At 44.3% G+C, this 17,962-nt stretch overlaps 1 long non-coding RNA gene across 1 annotated transcript; it reads left to right on the top strand.

Annotated features, from left to right (window-relative positions):
- The first annotated feature begins 8,687 nt into the window (after positions 1-8,687).
- On the top strand, positions 8,688-10,560 carry LOC136364524 (uncharacterized). Its single transcript, XR_010744164.1, has 3 exons — positions 8,688-8,841; positions 9,045-9,245; positions 9,625-10,560. It is a non-coding gene; the product is annotated as an uncharacterized lncRNA (long non-coding RNA).
- Positions 10,561-17,962: the final 7,402 nt, after the last annotated feature.

Genomic DNA, 17,962 nt, shown 5'->3' with positions numbered 1-17,962 from the left:
ACAGCCATGTCTGCTGTCATCAGTGGAAGGGTCCTGATGACCTTCTTTTTATGGAGTGGCTGAGAGCAGGACAGAATTGTAATTGCAATTCCATGCTCCTGACAACTTCCAGATTTCATGTTGAAAAATAATTTTTAGCTATCATTTGTTTTATCTTTGCATCATCCTTGGGAAGGCATAGCTGTTGGCTCTGTGCTCAGGTTAGCATCACTCTGCTGTGAGCTGACCCACCCACACAAATTCTGCTGTAGATTGCACCCTCATGAGCAGGGCTTGGCTGAGGGTATCTAAACAGCAAAGTTGTCAGGACACCAGGCAGTAACAAAACCTGATTCTCCATCTACCTCCAGGCATACTCAGCCCCTGCTAAGAGGCATCTCCACTCTCCTCCCTGGGTATGTGAGAGCAGTTAAACACCATTTGCTCTAGCAGCATTTCCCAACCAAGGCTGGCCAAGGCGCTGGACCATGCCAATCCCACAGCATCCTAGAAAGACAATGGAAAGGATCATGTGTTGACCAATCTGTCTGAAAGCCAAGTCCTACACAAATGCAGCTAAGGGATGGAAATTCTCAGACCTATGAAGCCCTAGCATGAGATCTCACAGACTGCCTCCAGATTGTCTGAGACATTCATCTGTGTGTCACTATCAGCAGCGATAACATTACTCAACCCCTGAGAATCAGGATTTTGCCTTCCTGCTTTTTCCCAAGCAGCCCGATATATCTCTCTGTACCCAAGCTGGCTGATGGGCTCTCTGTCACCTCTGTTGGCCCTGTAATTCTCATCTACCTGGAGATAGTGAAAAGTCTCCTACAAATCATGTTCATTACGTAGGCTCAAAATAATTGCACTCTATTATCTCTCAGTATGAAAGCATTCACAGGGCCATCACCTCCTTTCTGTATAGCATTTAATATCCTTAATACAGGAAACTCAGTGATATTTCCCAGACTGGTCCTTGTCTAGACTAAAATCACAGTCCTTCACCCATGAAGTTTTATAAAACTTCTGGGTTTATTTTAGAGGCAGAAATTTACCTGCTGGATCCTGGAAATGAAAGGAAAGGTTGTACCTGTGTAGACCAGCTACACAATATTTGTGTCTACACACAGGGATGTATGTGTTTGGAGTGTACTATAAAGAATTAAGGACTGTTCTCACTTGCCTAAACTGGTTAGAGCCCTAAACCTGTGCCAGGTCTGCAGCCTTGAGGTTTGAGTGCAGTACCTGCAGGCACAGCTGGGACCAGCTACCTGAGGGACTGGTATAGGGAAGGCACAACTCATGGCCTTAAGCCCAGGAGGCACAAACCTGTCCAGGAGCTTGTGGAGAAACACAAATCTGTTTGCCCACTTCTTTACTGCAAAAAAACCCAGGAACTTTCATAAAGTAAAATGCAGGTCATAGAGAGTGGGATTTCTAATCTATATAACATTTTGAATGAAAGCAGCTCTGCCTCAACTCAGGAATGTCATTGTGGTTCTATTCCATAACAGCATGGGCTAAAGCGTCATGGAGCTGTCTCTGCATATCTTTGCAGTGCATTACGTGTGAATGTATATAGATATAGAGATAGATGATGAGTATGGGCATCTCTGTGTGTCTGTCTCCACATATGTATGTACATATGCAAATGAATGGGGAGATTTCACAGCAGGTCTGTCTGAAATAAATCTTTCTCCTTTAGAAACCATTTGGATCTCATCCACTATCTAAATGAAGATAAAAGTGATTTTTTTTTTCTCAGAATTCAAGTAAAAGAATTGTTCAGTCTTCAGGGAAAAATAAATAATAGAATTCAAAGGGTGGTTTGGAAATGCCAGTGGGTATGCAAAAATTATATTATCCCAGGGCAGGATTGAGACACAACGGCCAGGAGCTGGCTAGGAACCACACACAGCCCTGCAGGGCTGCTCACATCTCCTGAAGGTGGAGAAGGCTCCAGAGCATATCAGTGCTGGAGATGGCTGTGAAAAGTGTGATTTAGGTTCCAATACTCATTCCCTTTGTTTACCAGTTAAATGAGGTGCAACAGCAAGGTATCATAAAAATACTAGTGCTGAGACTCCTAATTTTTCTCCCAAGCAGGCATCTGGATTATCACGTGTCTCTGCAGAGTGCAAAGCCATGCTGCTTGTGTGTGGGGACTGGGTAATCCCAATACAACTGGCTAGTGACCAGAAATGATGCGGGAATGATTAGAAAACATCTGCTCCTCTGTCATATCCTGCACTATCTGCATTCCATCTGCTTTGGCTGGACATAACTTTTGTATAAATGTCTTGTGAATTGGTCCCTTCGGGAGTAATTTTATTTTTAAAAGTATATGACAAGTGATGGAGGGAAAAGGGCTAAATAAATCTGTTGTGGTGATTGCATTCTGCATTACTTGCACTTCTTCAACACTTTTGAGAGAAGACATTTCTTTGCTTAGTTACTTTGCTGAATGAAATTTCTTCTGCTTGGGGAACAAAGATTTATTTATCTCCAATAATGTAAAAGGTCATTCTTCACTAGGCCTGTAAACTGGATCATTCTTTTGGCAGCAGCTGCTGCTAAACTATTAATGTCACTGGTAACATGAGAAAATAAATAAACAGAAATATCTTCAAAGAAGCTAGGAGAACTAGAAATAGATGTAAATTCATGTGTGTGAACATGTAGTCTTGTGTCCTGCACTCTAGGATTTATTCTCCAGTGTTCTCCTTGTAAAAGGGTGGCAATCTGGTGTGGAGCTGGCAGGTCTGCTGTCCAAGTCTCAGCAGGTCCTAGCAGTGGATTCTAGTGCTGGTCCAAGCCAGCCTGAGCAGCACCCCCGGGGGTGCCAACTTTGCACATTGCAAATCCAGGAATTCTAACTGGAGCCTGGGGCTTCCCCAGTCCAGTCCCTGGGTCAGAAGTGTAGGGCCTCGAGGTGAGCTGACAGCACTGCAGGGCAATTCGAGGTAGAGATAGGGAAGTGAGCAGGAGGGGAAAAGGAGAGGTGAGAGTGCTTACCCAGCCATGTCAGCGGAGACCTGCATCTATGGATGGTATTGGAAAAGCCCTCCAGAGATCAGAGATCTTCCCCACAGCAGCAGTCAACTCCTAAAATAATTCTGCTCCCTCTACAGACCTAAAATTTGCTGAATTTACCAGGCTCACCAAAAATCCACTACAGTCCAGCATCCATTCAGAAGTGTGCAACTCCTCCAGTCAGTTCTTCACTTCTCTTGTGTCACCATCTCATGCACCCACTTCACAGTGCTACTAGGAAGAGAAATTCAAGAGACCTACTTCAGTGGCTTACAAGTGCTTATCCCAGGCTATCTCTGCTCTTCAGAAGTCATGCTTCCTCAGCTTCCCATCACTCCAGCTGGGCTGGAATTCAAACTGGCTCTGGCAAGCCCCTTGAAACATCAGCTGTGGGCACAAACAGCAGCCCCAGCTGCCTGTGCTCTTATGCATGAAAAAACTTTTCTGAATCAACTTTGCTCCTCTGTATGTTATCAGGAAAAAGGAATGTTTGTGATTTTGTCTGGTGAAAACTAGTGCTAGAGAAATAGTAGTGAGTAGGCAGCTTGGGCTTGTGGCAGATAAGCACAAGGAGTTGTACTGATTAACCAGTGTTTATCCAAGTTATTCCAGCTTCTGCAGTGAGCAAAATGAAGCTGCAAATCTCTCAAGCCCAAACTTCCCCCAGAGGTTTGTGATTGATCTGGAAATGCAGCACACCAAGCCCTGGCTAGAAACAAAAACTGTATAAAAATACTCTCCCTAACCTCAGACTTTGCAGTTCATAGGAGCATGGGTGGAGTTTAGAGGACCCTGGTGCTCTAACACCAGCCCTGGGTAAGGAAATCAGCAGTAGATATTGATAAAATTCAGAGAGAAGACAGAAAACTGAGCATTTGAACCTTAGTTGACTTAAAGGAGTACTTTCAGAAGGCAAAAACCTCAGGCTTGCCAAATTGCCTGGGACATCTGCATCAATATCCCAACTCTGGTTACATCCAGAACCAGGTGCTCCTAAAGAAGAGGGAAACTGCCCACTGGGGAACTTGCTTACTAATTTACTTTATTAGCAGTTGTCTGCCAACATTATAACTGTCCCTAAACTCTTGTTTATAAAAATGCATTAATATTTTAATAGTGAATATTCCCATAGCTTTGAGCATCCTATTTTACTCTGAACCTCCCTATCTCCAGCCATCAAATGCAACATGCAGAGAAGCCATTCCTCTGGATACATTCAAATGTTGTGACTCAATTCCACAGTGTATTTGGGCACATCCAGGATGTTCCTGTGTTAGGAGACACAGCAACAGAAGCTCTGTGGTGATCTGCCTCCTACACAGCTCTGATAGTCCTGTCTACTTCTATAACATTCCTAGTTTTTTATCTTTGCTATAAAGCAAGTCCCACTATTTTCAGTGTCTTCTTGCTCAACATGTTTTCTTAGGCTGTAATCTCTCTTCCTGCCTCTAATCACACTTCTGATTCCAGAGCTTCCTTTTGGGACAGTGTCCCCACTGATAGATGCAATAGCCTCCTGCAATTGACTGGATTATTGTCCATCCTATCAACAGTGCTGAAAGGGGCAGTCCTGCAGGCTGTGCACATCAAGCAGGCCATTCTTGGCACAGCGTTGGCACTCTTTGCCTGACAGCTTTTCCTTTCACTGCAAGGAAATTCTCTTTGGCCTAATGCTTTTCTGTTGGAGCTCTGTGAGATGGGAGTATGAGACCAGTTCAGCAAACACCCTGGCACTGATAGAATCATAAACTAAAAGAGCGCTTTCTTCTTTGGTAGCCTTGCTGCATTCAGAAATGGTTTGAAGGGCTTGGAGGGGAGTCTGGGAACTGGGCCCTCAAGAAGGGATCACTTTTTCTGTAGCAAGGCTAACTTGTTTTAAGTTTAACTCTGTAACCCCACAACAGCTTTGGTCTGGAACGTGGGGTTTTTACTTCTGGATGAGATGTGCAACCTTCAATTTGAATGAGATTATATCAAAATAAAGATGTCTTACTTTGGCACAACGCATCCCCAGATGGCTCCTGGAATGAGCAATCCAGCTTGAAGGTGCATTTCTACAGGGAAACAATGTACAGCAATTGTGTGAGATGAACGACTTTCATATTCCCTTAAAGCAACATAATGCGTGTTAGACAAATCCTGTGCCAACAAAGGTTTGATTTTTTTTTGTGTTTGGGAAGTGAATGATGGGCAGATGGATTGATTGCATGATGTTAACTGTGTAAACTAGATCTTCACTTTGGACAACAACAAACGTGACTTTCCTTCTCTCCTGTATCCTCCCTCCCTGTATTTCTTTCTTTTTTATTTTTCTGCTTCATGTATGGGGGTTTTTCTGAAAACTGAAATACAAACCTGAAACATTTTATTTAAAACACTTTTTGAAAAGCCCACTCACTTTTTTCTTTCCCTTTTCATGAATCTTCTTGAAGAATGGAAGAGAAGTCTACAGTATTTTTTTCACAAAGCCAAGTGGTGTTTTTATGAAACATAATTAACTTCTCCCTCCAGATCTCAAGGGATATTTCAGTAACAAAGGCAAGGCAGAGATGAGGGGCCTCTGAAATCTTTTCTGATCATTTAGTGAAGGAATAAGCAGGTCCCAGATCGCTTCATCTGTACATCCTCTCTGCACGAGTCATCCCTGACCTGAACCTCATCAAACACAGGGACCAGGGGTGGGGAGCACAGACCCTGCCAAAGCTGAGTGGTCTCACTCGAAAATCACCGTATAACTTAAACCTTGCCTTCTGACCCGCCAGAAATAGACGAATAAGTAAAATAAAATCATTTGCAAGGGACGAAGGAATAAATAGTCTTATATCCAAGCAGAATTTCACAGTAAGAAACATAACAAGACTAGAGACAGGGCACAGTCTGGGCAGGGCTTTCCCCGGCCCGGCGGGAGCGGAGCGGCCGCACAGAGTGTCTGCATCGCCCCATTCACTGTCACCTCCGTCTGCCTCTGCTCAGGGGAAAGCTGCCCTCGGGCACCGTGCGGACAGCAAACGCTTTAAAGTCTGGGCAAAGGTAACCGTGTCACCACCTGCTTGATTTCCCCAGGCTGTAAAACGATAGGAAAACGGCGCCGATTGTTTCCATCTGCTGGGGCTGGTGAGGCGGGAGGCCTTTGTGCTCGTTACCAGCCCGTGCGCTGAGGGCACGCCAATGGCCGGAGCTCTCCGGGAACGGAGGGGCTACACTGAGGTAGGGCTCGTTTTCAGACAGCTCCCTGTCCGCTCTCACAAAGAACTGCCTTTTTTGCCCGAGAAGTTTTTTTATCAGAAAATGTGGTTTCAAGCGAGACTAGTCTTTCTGGGAAGGGAAAAGGGACCTGCCCATCGTGACAGATGTTTTTCAATATTCCAGGGAGATGAAATGAAGCAAAAAGAAAACTTGCCTCCACTTGAGCTTTGGAGCAAAATAAAGTTATTTTGTTTCAAAACATTCATTTGACATGGAAAAAGCTGCTCTCATCAGTTTTGCTTTTTTTTTTTTTTTTTTTTTTTTAATCTTTGTTGAGAATGCCTCAAAAAATGATGTTTCCATATCCCTAATTCAATTCTTTCTCCTTAAAATAGTTTAGTAATTTGGTCTGCTGGTTTTGTTTGAACAGGAAGCAAATTATAAAGCAATTATGTTTCTTGCAACAGAAGCGGCCTTCCCCTTGGTCACTGCTAGCAGAGGACACAGAGGTGGGTGGCCCAGGCCAAGACAGTGCCTTGCAGACCCTCCACATCAAGCTCTGCTCGAGTGCAGCTCTAAGACCTCAGATAGGAAAGCTAAAAAATGCAGCCTGTGTTTCATCTAAAGGGTCCAAGAGAGCCCAGCTCCAAAGGTGCTCATGGTGCTTAGCTCTGGCTCCTTTTCACAGTAGGAATCAAATCAAGCTTTAAGCCCAATTCAGCTTCATCTCAGAACTGTTTGGAGTTGTACAAATCTAATTTGTAACCTTGCCTGTTTCATCAGAAGTGCCTGCGTGTCCTGGAGCCCCAAGGCAGTCCATCCTTTGTGGTGCCAGCTAGGAAATCAAACTCAGACCCAGTCCTTGTCAGGGCTTCAGGAGTGGGCTTGTTATGTGCAAGATGGAAAAGAGATCTGGGAGCACGGCACCGGACAGGCAGAGGGAAGTAAATACTAGGTGGATATAGGAAGGGCCCTTAGTGAAGGAGGATTTCTGTTACCTTCATTCCTGGATTGGCAAAGAACAACTATTGGAAAAGGTGTTGGAGAGGGGAGCAGCTGACAGCCACGGTGGGGTAGAGGTGAAACAAACTGCAAGAGAATGGAGACATTGCAAGGGCTTCTCTGGAATGGAGCCCAGCCCCAGCAGGGCAGGAACTGCCTTGGGTGAGAGAACTGAACTTGTGGGTAAAGAGAGAGATCACCTTGTGAGCCCAGAGGGATTTATCCAGCCGCACAAAGTAACTCCCAGCTTTGCTTCTGCTCTCTTGCAAACATGTGATGAAATCAGAAAGCTCACTGCACAGATTAGCAGTGCAGAACCTTGGTGTTTTGCTGGGCAATAGTGACATTAATACCTGGTTGCACTGCCAGCTGCGATGCTGGTGAGAAGTGCTGCCAGTGGCGCTGGTGACACCCTGCCTTTCACCAGCCTTGCACCAGCCTGGATTGTGTGTGATCGTAACAGCTAAAAATCCATCTGCTTGGTAACCTCTGCCCTCGGGCTATGCACGCCCCTGTGGGAGGCATGACAACATTGTGAGAGGGACTGTGAGGGAGGGGAGAGCAGTCAGACTCCTGGTGCCATCTATCTGCATCTGCATCAGTATCTGCATCTGCATCAGTATCTGCATCTGCATCTCCATCTGCATCACTTACCTGCCCCAGGGAGAGTGTAGCCTCCTCTGTAATCAAGCCCCAGTAATACAAAGGCTTGAAAAAATGAAGCAAAGGAAAGGAGTAGAAAACAACCAGGAAAGGATTCATATGCTGTTTTACTGAGCTGGTTTCACTACCTACTTGGTTTGAGCAGTTTGGATGTCTGTCCTATGCTGTGGGAGAAGTCTGTGGCAGATGGAGGATGCAGTGCTCTCAGAATTTGTGTTTCACACCATTCATCAGAAGAAAGCCACTCTGATCCAGATAAGTGTTATTGCTGGGGGTAAAGCTCAAATTATTTGTGCTTCCCATCTCACTTGTGACACTGGATTTTCCAAATGAGGTGTACCCTTAAATAGGTCTGCAGCCTCTTACATGTTCTTATCTTATCTGAACCCCCTCCTATTAAACACCAGTTTGAAATCCATTCCCAGAAGAGGTTTCCAGCATTTTACTTGACTGGTCCTCTGGTGAGTATCAGCCAACCACCAGAGCTGGCTGCTAAAGAAACTGGCTTGTTTTCACCTGCTCCTTCCATAACCAGAATAAAATGAGAAAATTATTACTCTGAAAGAAGCAGGCAATGAAAACAGATGCAAGGCTGAAGTGCTAACTCCTCTGTCAAGTTAATTGTCTGCCTCTTGCAACTCAGTGCAGCTCAGTTTTGAAAGCTCTTCTAGAAATCCAATTATGCGTTGGCTGTGGAATTTTTATTGATAAATAACTTACCAGAGCAATGCAAACTAAGGAGAAGGGAGGGTGATGAAGGGGTCTTATTCCTACAGAAAGAGTGGGGCCATGGGGGAAGCTTAAATTCATGATTGATTTTTAGGCTTTCAAAACTACTCCCATGTGAATTTCACTAGCAAACCCTGCGCTGGCAATCAGCCATCAGGAATATAACCGACCCAAGAAAAAGAAAGATATGTGCAGATGCAAGCTTTATGCAGAGCTTACAGAGAGAACCTGCTTCCTTGTGCAGTGAGTTATTCACTTAACAGGTCTCTGGACACAGGATTTCTTTATGGAGGGCAGTGCTAGGCAAAGCTATTACAGCCTGGTATCTGCCAGCTGGGAGCACTATGGCCCAGCCTTCATTTTGTACACTTTTAAAAGTCAGCCCAGCTTCCAAAGAGCAGAGCTGAAATCTGAACCTCATTTTAATTCTGAATTTTGCAGTTTAGTTTCAGTGAGGATGCTGAAGTCAGTAGGAGTTGTGGATGCTCTGGGAACATATCTCTGGGTCAGCAATGGAAGCATAAGTGGGAAAGGAAAGAAATTACACTGGGAAGGAAAAGACAAGGATTTCATCATAGAAAGTATTCAGGCTGCCTAAGAAGAGGAAAAGAAAGAAATCAAAGGACATAACCAACCAGAAATGAAAAGTAAGCTTAACCCTAGTGCTTTTATAGCAAATAAAATGTCACAGAAGATATGACAGTTTTTTGTTTTTTAAACAGACATTTTGAAAGTGAAGCCTTTGGTCAAAGTTTGTCACCAGGAACTTTCATGTCTAAAAAAACTGCATTGGACTGTCTTACCCTTTCATCTTTGTTTTTCAGTATTTCTTCTCTTTGGGTTTTTTATTTTGGTTTTCACTCCATTTAGGAATAAAGCTTAAATGTGCCCACCTACCCAATACAAGAACCTGTGGACTTGCTGGAGGCTATGGCCACTCTGAATTAATTTCAGAGGCAATAAGCCTCTAAAGACCACGTGCACAGGTTTTCTGTGAATATTTATTTCCATTCTCTTTTGTTTCAGCCCTAGGAGACAGGGTGTCTTTTTCTGTGATGGAGTAGACCTTGCTGAGACCAATTTGCATGAAAGACCTAGCAGATTGGATGATCACTGGGAATTGAACCAGATTTGGAGACTCTGCAAATGAATGCTGGAAATTTTTCAAATACATCTAGACTTTTTAGCTGCTTTCCCTTCTGGTCTGACTGGTGGGAGCTGAGGAATGACCTCCTTTACAAGATTTCTGCCTTTCTTCTTTCATATCTGGCATTCAGACAGAAAATAAGTAGTGCATGAAAATTAAAAGTAAAAAATAACAAGGTTTTCCCAAGTTCAAGGTCTGGATTTAGTGTGAACCATAACTGGGTCATGCCCTGGGCTATTTGCTCCAAGATTTAGGCTTGAATTCATTTGGTGTTGGGGCAAAGGTCTGGGCTGGTTCTGAGCACTGCATTTGCATTTAGTCTAATGACATTCTCCTGGCCCCGCTGGCCTCATTAATTCTGAATGTGACATTGTGTCACCCATGAGCTGACATAAACCACGGGAATTCTTAAAAGGCCTGTGACAGAAAAAGAGGGCTTGGATTTCACATGCTGGTGGGAAACCAGGAGTCACTGTACATGAGCCCCTCCTGGGTCATTCCTAAGCCCCCTTTCCCTTCCCTGTCGGGGTCAGGTGAGGAGGAGGGAGGGGTCAGGGCAGAGGTGTGCTGGGCTGTGGGGCTCAGGAGAGGGAAGAGCTCTTGCTGGATGCCTGTGCAGCCACTCAGCCAGAGCAGTCCCACCAAGGGACCTGCCAGGGAGCCACCCAGGCCACCAAGGCTGAGGGAGACCATGCAGCCACTGAAGCCCTGGGTTCCCTGAGGAGCTCTTGTGACTAGCACCCATCTTCTGATGAAGCACTTTGATGGATGTTTATTTCTTGCTTTATGGGTTTTTGCCCTTCTCCCAAGAAAGTAATTATTGAAATTCTATTAAAAATATTACTTGCTTTGGAAATTCCTTTCTACTATTTCTCCATGTTTAAGAAGTGGATGCTGCAGACTAACCAAGCAAGGTCTCCTCTCCCTTTTCCATTGGCTTCTTTTTTAAAAACAATTATCAGAAGATTTGTTGAGATGGATGTTACCCATCAAAAATTACCTGGAAGAACAAAAGCAAAAAATTAAGGACTAGTTTTGTCCATTTCAAAGTCACACACATCATTTTCATGCCTTGCTCAGCTTCGTCTCAACAGAGGTGGCATCTGTTTGAAACAATCAGGTGCTTTAGCATTCTTGCATTAAGGCATTTATCCTCCTAATACCTTTGTGAGGTGAGGACATGCTGTCACCCATGTTTTACCCTGGAGGTAAGGAGAAGGCCTGCAGGAGGGCCCTGGGAGGTGTCCTGAAGGGCAGCAGTGGCTGTGGTGTGTGTGTTCTGGAGCTGGCACTGCCCAGTGACATCACCACACCACACCCTGTAACCTCAGCAGCCAGAGTGCAGCAGCTGGCAGTGAGCACAGGCCCCCAGCCCACAGGGTCACTCTGCAAGCAAGATGCCATCCATCAGGCTGGGCCAGGCCCAGGACTTACTGCTGCAGTATCTCACAAGCCTCTGCCCCTAACCAGGAGCACTGGTTATACCTCTGGTTATACCTCTGTCACACCTCTGCACAGGCCATGGAGCTCCTCACTGCAATGGGAGGCTCAGGGCTTTGTCACCCTCTGATCCTTGAGTGCAGATGTGTTTAAGCAATAAGCATCCTCCTTCCAGAGAGGAGTTTTGTTTCTGAACATCGGGGGAAGCAGAGAGCCTATCACAGCTCATACATCATTTCTGGTCCTGGAGGTGAGCTGAAGGCATTCATATGAGGGTATTTGCTCCTCTGGTTTGTAATGATTCCTGACAGCCCAGCAGTGAAATACTTTCCAGAGTGGGAGTACAGATGTGGGGTGATGTGGATCTAATTTCTCACATAGTCTCAGTCGTGTAAATATGTGGATTGAAATACGCAGGGTGATGAAGAGCAGATTACCCAAATAGAAGGCTTGTAAGAGGTTTGCCTGTGAGGAAAGCAAGTCTAATAAAAGTGATAGACAGAACAAAGCTGGCTACACATCAGCCACAGGCAAGACAATGCTCACCTCTACCCCTGTAGAGTATCTTGTTTTCTTTCTGGATGAACCACCTCTTCAGAGGCATGTTAAAGACCTCAGACCCACGTGAAGGTTTTGGGGCTGTTCCAGGTTACAGCAGCTGAGGACCTGGCCATTACACTACTCACAAGTGAAAGGATCTCCTGTTCTTGAAGACATACTCTGTCCTAGCTTGACATCCAGATTAGAGAAGAGATACTAAAAAGACTTCAGCCTTAGAAACAATCATTTAGGGAAACTGAGGAGGTTGGTGGTGAAGGGACATATAGATCACAGGAGGAGCAAAGTGATCCCATCTCAATAAACAGTAAGTGGTGAGAACAGGAATAGGATATTGACTCAGTATGGATGGAAAGTAACTGGAAAGAGACTGAGGTTTTGGCAGTTGATTTAGGAAACTTAGGGAAGGGATGAGATAATTGATTTGGACTGAACTGAACTATAGTAGAACAGTAAAAAAAAAAAAAGATAATCATCACAGAACCATTTGTTTTTTTCTCAAATTATCTTATTGTTTCAATTACTTTCTAGACGAGGCTCCTTTAGCAGGAAAAAGGAAAGTATTTTAATTTTAAAATGGCAAGCTGAAGTGCTGAAGTACTTTTGAAATTTGCTTTGTTTGTTTTTTTTTTTATCAGAAACTTGGATTCAACCAAGCATATAGATAATTTCAATCCCATGCTTTAGCAGTGTTCATTGAAAAAAGGACAAGTGACACCCTGCAGCACTGAGGGAGATGCTGTTGCCCACATATACTTACCCCAGAGGAGAAGAAACTCCAGACAGTGGCTGGGAGTGACACAGCAGAGCCCTGGCAGGCACAAATCATGCCCCAACCCAACTGGCAGCAACTATACAGGAGCAGGTTTTCAAGTGTGTGTCACATGCTACAACTCTCTGTACAGCTCCTCCCCTCCTTTCTCTGCATGCCAGCCTACAGTCCAAAACGAAAGGGCAATGCTGGGGACATTAAGGGCCTTTACAGCAATTTTGTCAAACCTCTAATGGAGGAAGAATAAAGGAATGGTTGAAAAAGCTGAAAAGGATTGCTGTTTAGCACATGTGCAGGGCAGAACAGAACTGGAAATAGAATATAGTCTGAGAACATCTCTTTGGCCTGGCTGTACTAGGTTGTGCCTGAATCTAATTCTTGTGTGTGAACTTCGTAAGGATGATTAGATTAACCTGAGAAACAACAGCTGAGTGCAGCTTAGCCGAAATAATGCAATAACTCACTAGTTCTCTGCGCACACAGCGTTCTGCTAGTAGATGGTGCTTGCTCCTTATACACATGTAAACTATCTCAGAGCATAACTAGTCCATTTGCTAGCAGTTGTGCATAGGGGTTTGTAAAATAATGGCCTCCTACAGCATCTGTTTACTTCTAAGCTAAGTGAGCTTTTAAAAAAATGTGGATAACACAATTCTTTAAATGCCTTATCAGCTAGAGCCTAACTGAGAAATGCAGTCTCCCCCAGGCAGCTCTGGTATTTTCTAGTTTCATGCATTACTGTGAGAAAAAGCAGTGATGGACAGAAATCAATTATGGAGCCCTTTTCAGCAATGGGGAGCTGTTTGCTGTTCTGCAGCAAAACCTGGTTTTTCTTTGCAGTTCCCCAGTCCTGCTGTACTGAATCCAGTCCCAGGTAGTCCCCCCATCCCAGTTTGCAGTGTAATTTCTTGATGCAAAATCTCTCAAGAAAGAAAACTATGTGAGGCACTGGATGACTGGCATGAATGAGACATGGCTGACAATTCCAAGCAAACCATTTCCCTTCACTTTTCCCAAAGGGAAGATGCTGCCAAAATCAATCTGTTCTCTCAAAAGGCTTTGATCTTCACACAGCTTCAATTTTCCAATGAGAAAGCCCTTTAATTTCCAACAGACCTCTAGCATAGCTCTGCCTGGGTGTTTGCAGTGTCCTCTATGCTCCCACTGGAAGGGCTCATATACTTGTCCCTTACAAGGACTAAACTATCTCAAATTCTTTGCAGTGCTGTTTCTTGGTTAATATTAAGGGCAGCACTGGGTAAGGGGTGATTTACATGCCAAGCTCAACAGATTTCATAAAATTCCCCATGCTAGCTGGAACACCCGGGGTGTGATTTTATTGGCCTGTTAGGTTGCTGGCTGCCTTTTACACACATCGTTTATACACATGTAAAATGGGTTACATGTCATATATATACAAATGTACATATACAAGCACATTTATGTATGTATCAATACACCCATGACTTTTATACACACATTTCATGTAGAAAAGTGTTCAGCATAATTATAGCTTCCTGTTTCTTTACAACTGAGTGGGTAGTGAGTGTTGAATTGTGCAGTGGCCCTGCTAAAATTTATATATATATTTTATATATATATATACGTATGTATGTATGTATGTATGTGTGTGTGTGTATGCAAATTTCAGAGCAATAAACTCAGAATTGCTTCTTTATTTGGTTCATTTTCTTAGTATTCACAGGAGCTGGCTGAGTCAAGAACAAGCTGAACTGAAGCTACAGGGAGACCTGAAAACCAACGTGGCAAACAAAAAATCAGTTCCTGTGCTACTTGCAGCCTGTCCAGCTCCTTGCTCTCCCTGCCCTGTGTCATCCCACAGATGGTGCAGCACTTGCTGCCTGCTGCCCCTGCTCTGCCCCTGCCAGGGCTGTCGTGGTCTCACTGCTGCCTGGGCTGTGGCTGTGCAGAAGGAGAGACAGAAGGAGAGTTCTGAGTGTCTCCTTATCCTGGTTTGGGTGTCTGGAGGGAGATGCTTGTTGCAAGGAACTGACACCTGGCTCCGTGCTGAAATGGGAACAGAGACCTGGGCATGACCAGGGACAACCACCTGGACAAGCACCTGGAAGTTGGATGCAAGTCTTTATTTCATATCTACAATGCTGCTCTCCTTGGGCTGCCATATCCTTTGCTCTGCAGAGTTTAGTTCAGGCACCCTGAAGGGACACTTGCACTTGTGAAAACAAAGAGAAGGGCTGGTCTCCATTTCTGATCCCAGGACCAAATCTTCTGCTTTTCATTTGTCCACTGGAAATACATAAAGGAGATTTTAAGAACTTGATGTCTGTGTGGTGACTCAGCAAAGCAAGGAGTCTGAACAGCTGACAATGCCTTCCAACCATCCGAGCTGGCTATCTCTCCTGCAGCATCCCGGTTTGAAAGCATCACCTCCCAGTGGCAGGGGAGGTCCAGGAGAAGCTGATGGGTAAATCTGCCACGGGAGATGTCACTGGGAGCATGGCTGAAGCTGACCTGTCTGAAGCAGAGTGGTTTGGACTCTACCAAAGGCGCCTTTGGTGATTTATGCCTGCAGAACCGTGAAGAATTGGAAGAAAGTTTTGCCAGACAACCCTGGATGCTCCCACCTGCTTCTAGGACAGCTTCCAGGAGAAGATGTCTCTGAGGGAGCACAGGCTTCCACTGCCCTGCAGCACTGTGGAGTGCTGGTCACTGAAGGAGTCACCCAGCACTTCATTTCTGTAGGAGTTGTCCTAAATTGCTTCCTCAAACAATTCTTTAAAGTGGTTTGCTTACACGAGTTTGGACAATGCGTTGGAAAAGCAGATCCCATCTTCCCTAGAAACTCGTGCAAGCAGAGCAACTATGGTTAATTAGAAGTGATAAAACAATGCAGAGAGACATTTAGGACCTGATCTGGCAGTCTGCTGAAGATTCAGGCCCTGAAAGAAGCAGGGTGAGAAGAAACTCTTCCTACAAATCCCAGCTGGTTTGTGGCATCCACCTAAACAAATCCTATCCTCTCTAAAGTGAAAGCCTTCCCTAACTGCAATCCAACAACACCTACCTAGAAATTCCTCTTTTCTATAGCAAATCTCTCCCTTATAAATAAAGATCCAAAACAAACAAACAAACAAAACAGTGGGAAAAACAAACACCAAAGCCACAACCACAACCTTCCCCCTCAGAACCATCCATGCTCTGGGATATTTTGCTGCACAATCTGCTGAGAATGATTCAGTGCTGAGCACTGTTGCCAGTGCTGTGGAGAAGGGTGATGACACCCATCCACCCTGGAGATCAGGCACATCTCTGTGCTTGAGACACTGCAAACCTTTCATTTTTAATGGTTTGTTTACTTACTCATCGTGGGGAATTAGTGTGGGCTCTATCTCATCAGCCTTCTCTGCATTTTACCCTGCAGGCCACAAAGGTAACTCCTCTGTGGAAGGACACTTGCCAAAGTCTGAGCAACTGGGACTGCAGGATGAAAGCTACTAATAATCTAATTTAATTCCTCTGAAGGCAAGTGTTCAAAGAGTTAAGATCCACCGGCCTGAAGTAACAAATAAAACAAAGTGATGAAAAGTCCAGGGGGAGGATACTTGGCAAAGTTCTAGTCTTGGTTATGGAGCATAATCCAAAATAAGTCCACGGGCTTTATTCTCCATGTCATTAAATCCACATACCTGAAGCTATTTAGGCCCTTTTTTTCTAAGCCTTTTTTTCTAGATGGACAAAAAGACTAGCAGGCACTTGGATCTGATTTTACTTTTATAGAGCCTGGTGTGTAAGATGAGAAAACATACAGTTGTGCTAGACATAAACTCTCTGTGTCAGAAAACCCCAATAATTAGATCTATTTCTTATACAGATATAGTACCTTCAAAGCAGTTTCACAGATACAGCGAATTCAGGAGACAGATATAATAAAAGAATATACTTTTCTTGGTTTGCAATAAAATTGCAATAAAAACTGTTTCTTCAGCTTGTAATGAAGTGACAAAACTCCCCACCCACGGGTGACCCATATGCCCATCCTGCACAGGACATGCTCCTGTGGGGTCTGAGTCCTGACTTTACAGACCAATCAGGACCAGAGGTCATGGATGTACTGCACACATCTGAACATGGGCTCCTTCCCCACAGGAAATCAGAAGACATCTCCACTATTTTTTACCTCTAGATGTTCTTCCTTATATCTAAGAGGGACAAGTCTTGTATTCTTAGGTTTTACCTTTTCCCTCTAATATCTCTCCACTCTTTCAGTTCACTCACCACTGAAACCCCAAATATTGTGATGGTAGAATATCTCATCCTTCCCCTATTTTCCTGACCCTCCTACCTTTTTTCCTGATGTTGTCAAGGCAGTGCACAGCTGCCAAAATGGTGAGAGAAAGACACATAGAGAGAAAGGGGGGGCGGGGGGGAGGGGAGTCTGGAGGGGGAAAAGGGAGGCAAGGGGAAAAAGCTGTAGAAATTTAATACAGAACAGGCCTAATGACAAAAAAATACCACATTTATAGATTCATAACTTGAGCCTAATTCAAACCCATCACAGAATAGCCCCTGAAGGGAAATGTACATGAAAGGCTCATCCAGGTTGGCTGCTGCACATACAGCTTTCCATGGTTTTCAGGCACAGCATCATTTTGGGGCACTCTCATGCCTTCACCTTCTAACCACTAAGGCTCCCTGCTGCTAGGGACAGATTCCAGCAGCACTGCAGGGATCCCTCTGAGCTTTGCTATGGCTGCAGGGAAAAACTGGTCCTCTGTTCCTCTAAAGTTCCTCTCTCCAAAACCATGGCTGCTAGAAGTGATCAAGAAAAGAAATAATTTTCCCTGAGTACTGCTGATGTTTTGCCATTTGTTTCCATTACTAATTGACTCAGGGGAAGTCAGTCATCATAACTTCTTGCAGGAAGACTATTTCCACAAGAATTATTTGATTTGGGAGTATATTTAATTTCTAAAAGACAATAACATCTACTTTTGATGTTGAATTGCTCTGTTATATTATTAGATCATATTTGAAATAGTGAAGTCAAAACAAGACATTCTACCTCATCAGAACTACAGGTTTCAATATTGTGAAAATGAAACAACTGAAAACTATTGAGAGAAAATGAAAAAGTTACCTCAGCACACTTGGACTTTCCCACTGAAGTTTCCCCAACATGGCCATGTTCCCACTGAATGTTTGGATTCCAAGGAAATCAGCCTGACAAAAAAAAAAATTGTATCCAGATCTGTTTGCAAGACAGCAGGCAAGAATTATCCTTCCTCTTGTCTCTCTGCTACCTACCCTCCTGCAGGGTGGTGGGACTGCTGCTTGGGATGAGCCTGTGCAGACCCCCAGAAAAAGCCCATGCAGCTGCTGTGGGGCACAGGTGGATCAGGTGGATGAGTGGGACAGGAACAAGGAGTGATTTGTTCATGTGAAATATGTGGTTCACATGAAAGTTG

The sequence above is a fragment of the Sylvia atricapilla genome, chromosome 8, assembly GCF_009819655.1.
Source record: "Sylvia atricapilla isolate bSylAtr1 chromosome 8, bSylAtr1.pri, whole genome shotgun sequence".
Classification (NCBI taxonomy): Eukaryota; Metazoa; Chordata; class Aves; order Passeriformes; family Sylviidae; genus Sylvia; species Sylvia atricapilla.
This window is presented reverse-complemented; position numbering and strand designations above follow the sequence as displayed.